At 36.4% G+C, this 14,108-nt stretch overlaps 1 long non-coding RNA gene across 1 annotated transcript; it reads right to left on the bottom strand.

Moving 5' to 3' along the window:
- Positions 1 to 4,398: 4,398 nt before the first annotated feature.
- Positions 4,399 to 10,059, bottom strand: LOC121924812. Its single transcript, XR_006102725.1, has 3 exons — positions 9,989 to 10,059; positions 8,934 to 8,978; positions 4,399 to 5,344 (listed from the first exon to the last, which is right to left on the bottom strand). It is a non-coding gene; the product is annotated as an uncharacterized LOC121924812 (long non-coding RNA).
- Between the last annotated feature and the right edge of the window lie 4,049 nt (positions 10,060 to 14,108).

Genomic DNA, 14,108 nt, shown 5'->3' with positions numbered 1-14,108 from the left:
CAACAAACATGAGCCACAATATTCTAAAGGCCATGACCACAAGCCAATGGTCACTTATGTACCCTCAGCAGTACTCATAGCCACGTGATTTAAATGCCTATGCTAGTTCACAGAATTGTAGTCAATGTATATTTTATTGGTCAGAAATATTTAAATAATAGTATATGTAAATCATTAGGAACTGTTCAACTCTGAAAGACTGAAGGCTGGCTCAAAAGGTGCCTTTCTACGAACATAAGAAAAACAGTCACAGGCAAAAAGATGCCTTCTTTGAAAAAAACATTACTTCTATCCTGTGAAAGCCAGTGCAAGCTGAAGAACTCCAGGGGATGCAGTCCACAAAAGAATTGTTTCCAGGTTTCCAAGTTCTGGCAAAAGGGTATCTTTGGTGCCATCATGAGCCATTGAATCTGGCCTAATATGTCTTCAAAATTATTTCCTACTTGTATCCCAAAGTAAGCCGAATCCAATTTAGTTCTCAAACTAAAATACTGCTATATATACTCATGTATGTCTAGAAATTTTAGTAAAAAAAATCGAGTCAAAAACAGTAACAATGAGTTAATGAATCATCCAGGTTATTTGGGGAAAGGAAGTAGAATAATAGTAACAGGTAAATCATTGATGGGAAAGTATACATAGTGGTTGGGTTTGGGGAATATAGAAGTGATTGTTAATTTTGTTGGTTTCATGTAATGCAATTGTGTAAAGAGAGTAAATTTCAATAAAATATATTTTAAAAAAAATATGGGTCATCTTATCCACGCATCAATGGACGTACTGGACCTTCTCTTATCAAAAAGGGAACCGTCTTTGTTGCAACACCAGTTATGGCGTTTTCTGAATGCCTGAGCAGGAAAATAGTGGCAGCAGAACTACTCAGAGAAGGGGTGGATCCTTTTTCAAAAAGTGTTAATACTCTACCTTAATTCTTGCTTTTATATTTTTTTTGACATGTGTGCACTTTCTTAACTCCACCCGTCCCGGTCATTTCCCGCACACATCGCAGCCACCATTTACCATAATTCCCTTCTCATCCATGAAGCCTTCAGGATGAGCATAAACACTTACGCCCACTGGAATTTTGAACATACTTTGGCATCATTTTCCTTTGCTTCATCCTTTATATCCTATGTTACAAATTTCACCCTTGACTTACCTATGGGTCATATCAAAATCCTTGTTATTGCTTAGCATAGTTCAAATCAAAACTATTAGCATAGTTCACATCAAAAGTCCATAATTTTAGCACCCAAACCTGCCCTCAACCTATACATGAAGTAGACTGATACATACAGTAAATTCTGTTCAGAAAGATCATTATGATTGTTTGGAGGCATTCTGATGAACTATTGACAATTCACAGGGCTTTATAAAAGCCTTGGCTTGTCTATTCTAAAATAAGCTTCACTGATTTCACTGAAACCTACTCCTAGGTAAGTGTGTGTAGGTTTTCAGGTTGAATAAAATTTCAATGGGGGGGGGGGAGAGGGTGCACAAATAAAACTATATATTTGTTCCTTGTCTTCTTCTTTCCTGTCTTCAGCAAAAATCCTTTGTTTCTTTAATACATTTTTTAAATAAGGGATCCAGGATGGTTCATAACACAAATTAAAACAAAACATAAGTAACATAAATAATAATTGAGGGTTGTTTTTAAAAAAATAAATATTGAAATTTATAAAACAAGTTGTTCATGACCAGCTCCTCCCTGTTTTACATATAATAGAATACACACTGCCACATATATAATGATACAGTACAAATAATATTAATAATCAGTGTAAATTACCATGTCTGCTATCTTTCTTCCCTACTCTCTTTTTAAAAATATCATAAGGATTTGAAGTCAAAGGCTTTCATGGATGGCATCCATAGTATTTTGTGGAGTTTTCAGGCTATATAGCCATGTTCTAGAAGAGTTTATTCCTGACATTTCACCAGAATATGTAGCTGGCATCTTCAGAGGTGAAACGTCAGGAATAAACTCTTCTAGAACATGGCTACATAGCCTGAAAAACTCAGATTGTCAGCTGAGTCCATATTTCTCATGCTCAGAAAAGGCCATAGAAATTAAGTTAGTCATCTTTAACTTGCTTCATTGATTTCCATGGACCAGGTCCAACCCAACAAATCCTACATATGTTGTTCAAATGGAAAAATTTCTTAGCATTTTTCCTCATCATTGGAAATCTGAAGGTAAGAAGGACTTTGATTATTATATCATAATACTGATTTATCATCTACACTAAAAGTGAACTCAGTTCTCTGAGTGCCTATCCTTATGTTGCCAAAATGGCATTATTGGCACACAAGAGAGAAGTATCAACAGATTTCTGGAAACTTCAAGATCTGCAGAAGTACCAAAGAAACTTGGTGTGGGAGGATAGATAAATCAGGGCTAAGCAGGTTCAGTGACAACAGAAAGCTAGTCAATTGTTGGGAGGATAAAGATGGTGTTGGGGTTTGAACTGAAAACTAGGGAGGAATAGTAAATTAACAGAGCATCCAGGAAAAAAAGCACAGCTAACGTCTTGGAATCCCAAGTAAAACCATTTTCCACACTGCAACGATTTGTTGCAGGTCCTCTGTGTGTCTGTGTGTTTAAAAAAATGTGCACATTTTTGAAACCAATATAAGCCATGATATTCTGCACTGTTGGAGGATAAGGGCGAGGAAACATAACATATTCATGGACATGAATATTTATTTTAGCAATACATCCAGAGACTTTTACCGTTCATCCACTAAGAACTTCCAGGCGTTTCAGTAAGCTATGTGTTATGTGTGTGATAGAGGTGGCTTCTTATCCCTTGAGAACTTGCGGCAAAAAAACTGCAGGTTTTCACTCTACCCTCCTTAATGCAATGAAAACATGTTGTTTATCATGCTTGTACCAGCGATGTCTCAGTCCACAGGATAGGGCAGGTGGTAAATATACACCTATAAATCAATAAATATAGCCCTTCTCCTTGGAAGCTAAAGGGAAAAAAAATTCCTACCTGCACGATTTGCAATCCTGTTTAGACAGAAAAAAAATGTGAGCACAACCAAACATTTTGTGGGGCAGTCCTTCTCCTCCTCCTCCCCTCCTCCGCAAATCTGAACGTAGGTGGCTTGTGACCAGAAAGAGTGTCTTTTCTGTCAAGGGAAGAGCTTAGCTACTTGAGGAAGGGCAGAGGTTCAGTGGAAGAGCATGTCATTTGCATGCAGAAAGTCTTGGGTTCAAGTTCTTGGTATTTCCAAGTAGAGCTGGGACTAGCATTGCCAGATTTTCAAAACAGCAATAAAAGTCCATTGAAATTCATAACACGCCAGATTGACAATTAGGAAGAAACTAGTTTGTACTCTACCTAAACACCAAATGAAATTATTGATTTCAGTTAACTTAGCCATGTGTTTGTCTGTAAAATTTACATATTGTCCACATTTAAATAAAAACAACAACAACAACCACCCACTGTTTTTCCAGTTTGGGTTTCAACTTGGTTTACAACAATTAAAAACAAAGATAGATTATTATTTACAGTATGCAAAGTTAAAAAGTGACAAAACTATCAAAAAATTAAAATCTGTTTTAAAACCACCCCATTAAACATTAAGAAACAACAAATAAAACAAATCCAGTTTAGAGCCCCTAAAAACTCAATTTTCAAAGATCTACCAGAACAAGAAGGTCTTCCCTTCTCTATGGAAGAAGCACGACACACACATTTCTGCCCTCATGACAGACCCACACCTGAAAATACACTATTTTTTGGCATCTTGTTCAGTCTTTGTAAAAGGAAAAGCCTTCCAACACTCAAATAGGATAAATTCTTTACAAGGGATAGCTGCCAGTCTTTAAAAAAAACAAGCTTTCTAGTCTTCAAATAAGGGACATCTTTTATAATAAGGGACACCTGGCAACCCTAGCTGAGACAGATTCTAATCTGCAAACCTACAGATCTCATGCATCAACAGTCCTCTTATTCCAGCACAGGCAAACACATTTCTGTTTGCTCAGGCTTTAAACATTTAGTATCACTTGCATGTTTTCCTGCACTTTATGTCCTTTAAAAAAGGGTTGTCATTCTGCTGATATTCATTTTCACTGTGATTTTATATATTTTGTATAGATAGATAGATAGATCTTGGATGTATGCTGTCCCAATAGCTTTTACTAAAAAAAATGGCCCAATAACCCTTAAATAAACAACCAACCACTAATAGATTGAATTGGTGCATTTGGGGAACCAACATCAACTAATGAGGAAAGGTCCTTTATAATCCTGACACATTGCTACAAGACAAAATAGTCAAAATAATTATGGACACAGTATCTCTCCTTGTTTAAAAAAAGAGTTTTCTTATTTAGAATGATTTGCATAAGAAGAGATCCTTTTCAAGCACTTTCATGTTCTCCACCTCCTATATTCAAGTCTGCCTTTAGCAAGAAATTGAATTGTCGATGCTGTAAATCACTAAATCATGGCTTTAAAACCAATTTTCAGTGTTCACTTTTCATACACACACACACACACACACACACACACATTGCCATGTATAAAGGGATGTACATCTGTACATGTACAAAGGGTAATACGGGAATGGCTGCAAAAGTTTATGCCTCCGAACCCCAATATGTATCTAGATATGAGTTTATTTTGTTGCTTGCCACCACATATCAGTATTTTTTTCTAAAAAAACATACATACATTCCTGCTCCATAAACATTTTTATCCCTTGATGCATACAATAATGAATTGTAAAATGTCACCTAACAAATGTGAGTGACGATTTCAAAGCATTAGTAAACTTAAAATGAGTTTACATTGGGCAAACTAGCTGTGGTAGTGAACTGCTATTTATTTATATTGTGTTCTGACTCTCTCTTTGTTTATGTCTTTCTGTCTGTGTCCCTGGATAATAATTATGGGAACCCAGATGCATCAGTAGGTAAGTGAAGTTATTCTACAAGAATTGCCTAACTATTTGGCAGATACTGGGAGCAGATGTGTTGGCTTTGCTGATTTTTTTTTCCTTTTGTTGCCCACCAGCACTCCTATATTTCGATTGGTTATTTCGGGTTCTTTGTGTTGTTCATATAAACTTCTCTCTGGTGGTAATCCTGCATCTGGGATATACCATTTACAACTGCAGGTGCAGGGCTCACATGATTGTATGTCCTTCCATATGAGGGGAAAAAAATTACTCCAGAAAACGATATATCAAACAAAGGTGTGCTATAAAGATCCATTCTGCCATTTATATTGAAAGAGTTCTTTATATGGTGGAAGGATTCGGCCAGGGACACTCCCCACTTGCAATCCAAAGTAGTGCAGCCCATGCATTGGTTTGCCACCTGAGAGAGAAACAGGATTTTGTCAGCTCATGGGCTTTCCTCTGGGTCAAATTCTCAAAAAAAAAAAAAAAAATATGGAATATTGTTGTGCAAAAGCAATAGCGGGATCATTTTTGTGTGCATCTCTTACAAGACTAGCAGAACAACTGTTTATCCACTAGCCATTAGCTGCCGCATTTCCTAGTCATATTTTTAAAAGCATTTCCTTACAATGAATCAGTTGTGATCAAATTCAGTTCAAAATGCGTGCTTGCTGGCTTTCAATACAGCATACAGTTGGGGTTATATATTTATATGTATGCATGTGTACAGACACTCACATATTAGTTTTACCAGTTATGTAGATTCACAGAGTCCCTTCCATTTTGCCTGCCCTTGTGAGCAGAAAGAAGAAAAATTCAAACAATACCACCAAGACAAAAGATAGTTGCAACCGTGTTGCTACACTAAAAGATATTATAATAATAATATAAAGATAATATTGCAAATAGAACTACAACTTGCTACACAATAAAAATATACCAAGCTATGCAGAACTCACGAAACAAAGCTATAAATCAGACATTTTTTAAAAAAATGTACAGTACAAATAATAAATAGTGCAATAGATTAAAATGTTTTGTTACCCATTTTATTTGATGAAAAGAGAAAAGGATTTGGAACCTGAAATATTTCTCCCTGAATATATTGGATGTTTTAAAAAGAGCAATGGGGTTTCAAGTTTTTAAAACTGTTCAATATTTGTACTGCATAATAATTTATTTATTTTTTAAATGCGGGTTTCTATTACTCTCTTTCCCTTTCAGTCTCTCTCTCTATCTAACTGCATTTTTGGCAAAATTATCTATGGGGAAAACCAATGTATTATCCAATTCAACAGTATCCAGTTCAACATCATATTGAAGTCTTTCACTATTTAATCTATTTTTGACTAAACTGTAGCTCTTTGGGCATCACACCTCTCTTGCTAATCTAATATTTTCAGTGGCTGGAGAATAATGTTCTGTTTAAAAAACACAAGTAACTCATTATCCCTTTCTTAAATTTCATTTTTTTAAAAAGTACAGATATGTTTTATGTATGCATATTCTTTACAATGACTTGCTTCTTTCGGCCAATATATTCTACATCATTTCCTGCAATATTTTATAAAATATAACTTGGATACCTTCAAACAGCAGAAAAAACAGGATGAATGTTCTCTAGGTGGAAGTTTAACTCCCTGGTTTTTTTCAAAAAATAAGCAAATGGCATAACTGCAATCATAACAGAAAGGAAGGCAGCATTACCATAGCTGTACCTACAGCAAACCTTTAAATCATTTCTTGGCCAGTCCCTTGTGGCATACTGCAAACAGTTTCCAACCTGACAGATACTGGAAATGTCTGAAATTGCTTGTTAAATTTGTTTTTGATATAAATAACTTTGTGCCTTCTGTACTGTGCTAAATCATTCCATATGTATTTAAACAGTGACATGTATTTGAATATTCTTGTACAAAAAATTCTTGTGAGGATTCTTTCAAAGTGGAGCTAATGAAATTGTTGTTAAACCCACAGAGAGATGTAATCATGACATACCCATGAAGATCTGTTCTTACCCCCGACCTCCAGCAGAAATCTCCTTCAGAGTATATTATATTCCTATGCAATGGTAACTATTATTGTTGGGTTTTTTTTGTGATCTCTGTGCCAGGGAATGATTCCATAAGGTTTAAACAGGACCTTTATACTGCTTCTCTTTTAAGTATAATTTTGATCCTCAGACCATCTCATATATTCCACTGGATATGATAAACATGCAAAAATAGAGACGGGCATTACTCTAAGGCATCAGTAACATTCAAGAGATATACAAGATGACTGTTGTTTTGTCTTCTGGATTTAATACTCCATAATAGTTCTTAATTTCTATTTCCTCTGAGTGCATCTTGCCCCCCCCCCCCAATAATTTTACACAAACTACCGTACTTTAAGGATCTGAAGCGATGGATTCTTCAGTGTTTGGCCTTTTCGTAACATGAGTGCTCGGGGCAAATTTGTGGGTGTCATATATTCAGCTCTATTTGAACTGAAATATTTCACAATTGGGTGATGGGATACTTCTATAACAACCCATTTGGAAATTTGGTAGTTTAAACAAAATTTCAATGCAGTGGTTAATCTATGTTATTATTATTTTTCAAAAGAGACATTTTCATTTAACCTCCTTATGCTACCATAATTCAAAATGTTTTTATTTATACTACTGGTTAACTACATAAATTTGAATAATGAAATTTAACTTTAAAAAACAAAGTAGCTTAAGTTTCTACTGTGTATCACTATGTTCACATGACCAGGGCACACCATTTCAGAAAATTCAAAATCACTTGAAAATAAACTGTTTAATATATACATTTACGGCACGTGCACATGCGCGCGCGCACACACACACACATTATGTGATCCATTTAGGCTGTCATTTTCTATCATATTTTCTTTTATGCCAGGGAATAATAAAGTATTGGGAAGTCCATAATACAGTATTGGGAAGTTACAATTAACAGCTTTAAATTACAGAAAGACTGGATAGTAATTTGAAAGTTTTTCTTTTTCCTGGGCACCAGATAGCACTGAAAGTCAAATTTGCAAAGAAAATATAAGTCTTTCCCTAGCATGTATTTAATTTTATAGCCTGAAGAAAAAGAAAACTTATTTCGGTGCATTTCTGGTTATTTTGTAACTTTGATGGGAAAATAAATAAATAAATAAATAGTTAGTGTATGCCATGTTGATCTTCAAACGCTACTGTTCAAATTCCTGCTCTGCCCAGTTGGTGTCACTGTTGTGACTATAAGGTGGCAATTTTAAGACCTACAGCACATATTTTTAAAGAAGAGATCCTAGCAATCCAGTATTAAGCTGGACTCATTCCCATATGCTCATTCTCCACCACTATGCATCTCTATACACTTCAAAGGAGGTGACAACCATTAAGGCAATCAAGGATAAAATGTGATGACAATTTATATAAACAAAGATGCAAAGGTAATGCATCAAATATGACACAGTCAAAAATAATTAGAGTAGGAGACTTGCCATTTTATACAATTCTTTGCAAAACAGAGAATATGAGAAGGGAGGAATCTTAAATTCTTTAAACTTTTAAAAGTTTGTAAGATTTTTTTGCAGGGGAAAGGTTAACTGCAATATCTCTCTTTTGTTTTATTCTGATTTTTAAAATGTACATCTCAAATGATCAATCTGCATTATTCATTTAATATTGTAAATGAAACCCACAGGAGGCAAAACATCATCCTATGATCTTCAGTTTGCAGAACTTCTCAAAAGGTTCAAAGTAATATTACAGATTGGAGTTAAAACACTTGAGCAATCAACCTTGGGTAGAGTCATATTTATGCCTACTTTATAGATATCTGAAAACAAGGTAACTGTTAACTGAAAAAGAACTAGCCAATGGAATCTTCATTCAAATTTAGATTTAGTCACCATAAAGGAAGGTTCATGAGAAGTTAAAGGACACTAAGGACACTATTTCAATAAAGAGAAAATAGTTAGTTTTATTTGTAAGGCTAAAAGTTACTTACAAGTAATGCATTGAAGAATTTTGAGGTCACTTTGCTTTCTTTGTTCTGAAACAAGAAAAAAGAGAAGCACAATTTTGCTATCATTTGAAAATCTATTTTGTAGTATTCTGGATTTCATTAATACTGATTTTTAAAACTTCACATTCTAATTAGATAGATAGATAGATAGATAGATAGATAGATAGATAGATAGATAGATAGATAGATAGATTTTCTCCCCCCATGCCATGTTTTTTTTTTTTTAAATCAAAGCATACAGGGAAAAGCTGTAGAAAAACATCCAACAGATTTTGCTCCTGATATTAGTCAAACAATGTAAAAACAATGCTTAACATCATAGGGACACAACTTAATCTTTTGCTTTGATGTATGTCAACACATCTGATGCAAGAGACTGAATCTACAAAAGCTTATGCTACCAACTTATTTCTCTCAGTTAGCCTTAAAGGTGCTACAAGATCTATTTGTGTATGATAAAGGCTAACACGGCTTTGTCTTTGAATTTTTCTCTGTGTTGTTATATATATATATACATAGATAGATAGAGAGAGAGAGAGAGAGAGAGAGAAGTTAAGGTCTCTAACATACATGTAACTTTTTTACAGACAGATAGGAACAATCAAAAGATATTCACTACTTGCACAACACACTGGTGAGCAATCCATTCTGCGTACAACTTTACAATACAAAATTGCAATCATTTCTCTCTGTTTGCACTTCCCATCCAAATCAATTAAGATGAGAACTTTGTTGCAGCTAGTGAGCCTGGCCAGTAGAGGCCTCTTCAGATTTGCCTTATGATTAAGGACCTTTCGAATGGGCCTGAAAATCATATGCTGTTAGCTTAACTACTTGAAAGATTCTGTTGCATAAGAGAGAAGGAGGGAGAAAGAAAGAGGGGAAAAAAGAGAGGGAAAGATCACTCTTTAATGCCCTTTAAGTTGCAAGATGTTGATTAATGTTGCCCTTTGCATTAATTATGTTTCAAGTAAAAGAAAACAAATTTAAAATGGATAAATTCTATTGAGTATGCATTAATTAAGCAGAGACTTTACCATATGCTGTGGCTGGACTTCAGGCTGGCCTTTCTGTTGTAGTTACCTGTGTAAAATCCACCCCATCCTCTACATGAATGCCCAAGCTCAATAGCCCATTTCAATGAAGGCTTTAGTTTGATTCGCCATACAAGGGGGACTGTGTCAGTGTGTTTTCTTTCTAGGAGTCACTAAGTGATTTCTATATCTGTTGTCATGGTGATATTGCAAAGCAGGGGGGAAAGGGGGGCTGCAACTTCAGGCTTTCTCTACACCCTCTATATACTGAGAAGGGAGATGTTGTTTAGCAGGGCCTATAAAACATTGGTCTTTCTCCAGGCCTTCTTTTTGTTCTCTGATTGTCAATAAAACTCATTTTAAGGGGAACAAGGACATCTAAATGTCATCTGTCACAGTGTTAGAGAGATTAAGTTTGTTTAGGAACTTGTGTGGGACAAAAGGCCACTATTTGCTGGGCAGATACAAAGCGGCTGCAGCTATCAGCCGCTCTTGATTTAGGAGGAGTGGAGTCGAGGCCTAGGAGGGAGGAAAAGATCAGCTCACTTGCAGGTGATGGAAAGAGGATCCTTGACATGACAGGCATCCAAAACACACAACGCTGAAATAAATATGGTGTTCAGCTCAAGCCCTGACGCTTTCTTTTTTTTTGTCCTCTCACCAGTTTCTTAGACAGTATGTTTCCAAAGAAGACCTGAGAGAAGGGAAGCACCATTGATGACAGCCTGCCTGTTTTAGTTTCTCTGTGTGTGTGTGTGTGTGTGTGTGTGTGTGTGTGTGTGTGTTTTAAATTGCACACACACCTCATAGCCCTTGAATGCATGGTGAAAGAAGAGAGAGACTGGGGGAAATAAAGCCCCCCACCCCAGCCAAGCACACCCATCGCCCTCTTTTTCCTCCTCTAGGGAAAATCAACAATAATAGGTGCTGCATTAACTCAGCATTTTCACCATAATGAGGCTCAATGGAAAGTACAGATTAATGAAGACATTCATGTTATTAAAATCAAATGCTGCCGTTCATATGCTTTTCTTAATAATGAACATTGTAGCTATTGGAGAGGAAGAAAGAAGCTCTTCCCCCCCACACACACATTAATTTGGCACACATCCCAGATCTCATTCAACCAGAACCTATCCAGTGCAAAACATAACCCATTCTGTTCAAAGCTTGTGTGTGTGTATGCGTGTGTATATATATATGTGTGTGTGTGTGTGTGTGTGTGTGTTTCGAGAGAAGGTGGGTGCTTCTTTTATATCAGAAATTTCTTTTTCTCTTTCTTGTTTAAAGAAAGGGTGGTCTCTCAGCTTAGATATTCATTAAACAATATGGCCCAAACATATTGCTTTTGACACAAAGGTTGGCAGGAAATTAAGTAATGAGTGTTCTTATGATGACTCAAGCTTAGAACATTTGCATACCCTTGGGAACTTTTTTCAAAAAAATGTTAATGGTTATGAGATATATGTGGAAAGAATAAAAGGGGGTTTAGAGTATGGTAGATGACAGAGACAAAAAGATAACTGAGTGGTCTGTAATGTTTTGGTTTCTGCTGCTGTGTTACCTAACATTGCTTTCTGCTGCTGCCACCACTCTTCCTAGTACTAAAACTCTTTCTCTTCCTTCCTACTCTTCCTAGTACTACAAATGAGGGCATAATGATGATAGTTAATAATAGTAGTAGTGACAGAAAGAGAAGTAATAATGCTACTCAGTAGAATTCATATACCCCCTTTCAAGTCCTCAGAACATCAGGTACATTATTTCAATCATTATCATCTCATTCTTGAAAGCTAGCCTGTACTATTATAGTCATATTACAGAGGTTAAGTGGGTTCAGGGAAGAGAGGTCTGGGGAGGCAAGCTAAAGAGGACTGGCCCAGGGGTGTAATTATTGGAGGGTGTAAAATGTTTTGTTGTTGTTGTTGTGTGCCTTCAAGTAGTTTTTGGCTTATGGAAACCCAAAAGCAAACGTATCATGGGGTTTTCTTAGCAAGATTTGTTCAGAGGGGTTTTGCCTTTGCCCTTTTCTGAGGCTGAGATAGTGTAAATTTCCCCTATTCACCCTGTAGGGCTGCATCCGCACTGCAGAAATAAACCAGTTTGACACCACTTTAACTGTACTTGCACAATGCTGTGGAATTCTGGGAATTGTAGTGTTGTGAGACATTTAGCCTTCTCTGTCATAGAGAGCTCTGGTGCCAATAATAAACTGTAGCTCCCAGAATCCCATAGCACTGAGCCATAGTAGTTAAAGTGGTGTCAAACTGGATTATTGTGGATGCAATTTGGGTTTCTGTGGCCAAGAAGGGACTTGAATCTGATAGTAGTCCAGTGCTGCTTCTCATAAAATGAGGCTTTGCTCCACAGTAAGAATTCTTCCCAACAATGAAATTTTCCTTCTGTGCCCACACCTCTAGCATTACAGAGAGTGTGACACTGAAAATCATTGACACTCAGAACGCTTATATTTTCTCTGTTTTTATCCCTTTAATAACTTTGCCTCTCTCTTTTCTTTGGATGTCTAAACTGTATTTATAAATTTTAAACTGAAGCTTTGTGGTGTTGTGTGCCTTCAAATTGTTTCTAATTTCTGGTGACCCTCAGGTGAACCTACAATAAGATTTTGTGGGGCTGAGAGTGTGTGACTCACCCAAGGTCACCTAGTGGGTTTCTATGGCCAAGCAGAGAATTGAACTCTGGTCTCCAGATATGTAATCCAGCACTCAAACCACTACACTGCACTGGCTCTCTCTGACGTTTTAAGTTCCTAGAATGCTAGAAATTTGAGGACTGAAGGAAAATTTCATTGGTGAGAAGAATCCTTACTGGGGGCTTCTCTTTGCCCTCACCCCCCCCTCCCATATAGTTACACTCCTGCAAGGAAAAAGGGAGGATGAACTTTAGTTCATTATATTTCCTTGTATTTATGCTCCTATTATCTAGCACTTGTAAGCTTTTCTAAATGATAGATCAACCACACACACACACACACACACACACACACACACACACACACAAAATCCTTACTATTGGATCTTGGCTCATCCTAAAGCCTTTTTGCAGAATAAAGAGAATGTGCTGGTGCAGTTAAACTGGGAATAAGAGAGATCAGTTTTGTTCTGTTTCATGGCCCTTAAAGAACTGCAAACATTGGAGTTTATTGTAAGCATGAATGGGCAAAAGCGAAGCCCACAGGCAAAGCCATAAGGCATTAGGAGCAAGTGTTGCTGGGTCTTCTAGTAGGATTTGCAAACTCTTGAGTACGCATCTAATTCACAGTCACACTTATGATGCAATTTTGGACAATGTCATCTATGCATTAGAGCATGGTTTCAAGCAATCAATAACATCTGTTTTACATTCTGTTCTGTCCTAAAATATATGACAGTAGAGTCCTGGGGAATAGAAACAAGCTTCTGTTTTAGTAGTATCCCACAGATTTTTTTCAAAGATCATCCTTCTGAGATGTTGCATCTCTTCTTCTCTCTTTTTCATGGAAACGAATACCTTATTTTGTTGAATGAGATTATTGTGTAACAATCACAGCCAATTTTTAGTGAACTGTACATAGCCCTACAGATTTTTTTATGTACACTGAATGACTGTAGCAGAAACCAAAAGAAGTTTCAGTAACGTAGCACTTACTAAAAATTGCAATGGCTCTGCAAAATAAATTGACTATAGGGACAAATTCATGAGTTTGCATTATGAAAACAGCCACAAAAATAAAGCTTTAAAGTTACTTGATCTAATGTTTGTTGTTACTTTGGTCTATTAGGAAAAAAAATAAACCAGGATATTGATAGGATAATCCCTTCACTAATGACCAGACATTTCCAAAATGCTTGTAAATTAAAGTAGGAATGTCATATTGGGTGCTCTTGTTAGACGAAAGTACACCAATGCTCGACATGTAATAGTAACATAAAAATTAAAAGACTTTTCACATGTCTCTCATGAGGTTGCATGTTTTGGTTGAAAGAGTGTGATGTGTGTTATTGGGGTGGAAAGGGGGCCTGCGTTCCAAAGGGGCTCAAAATCTGAGACCTGGATCCAAGCTGAAGCTGGATGGACTAATGGAATAGCAGCTCCTCATGCTCCACCTATAGTGTGAAAGGGT

This window comes from Sceloporus undulatus, chromosome 3 (assembly GCF_019175285.1).
Source record: "Sceloporus undulatus isolate JIND9_A2432 ecotype Alabama chromosome 3, SceUnd_v1.1, whole genome shotgun sequence".
In the NCBI taxonomy this organism is placed as follows: domain Eukaryota; kingdom Metazoa; phylum Chordata; class Lepidosauria; order Squamata; family Phrynosomatidae; genus Sceloporus; species Sceloporus undulatus.
Note: the sequence above shows the minus strand (reverse complement) of the source record. Positions and strands in the feature narration are given on the sequence as shown.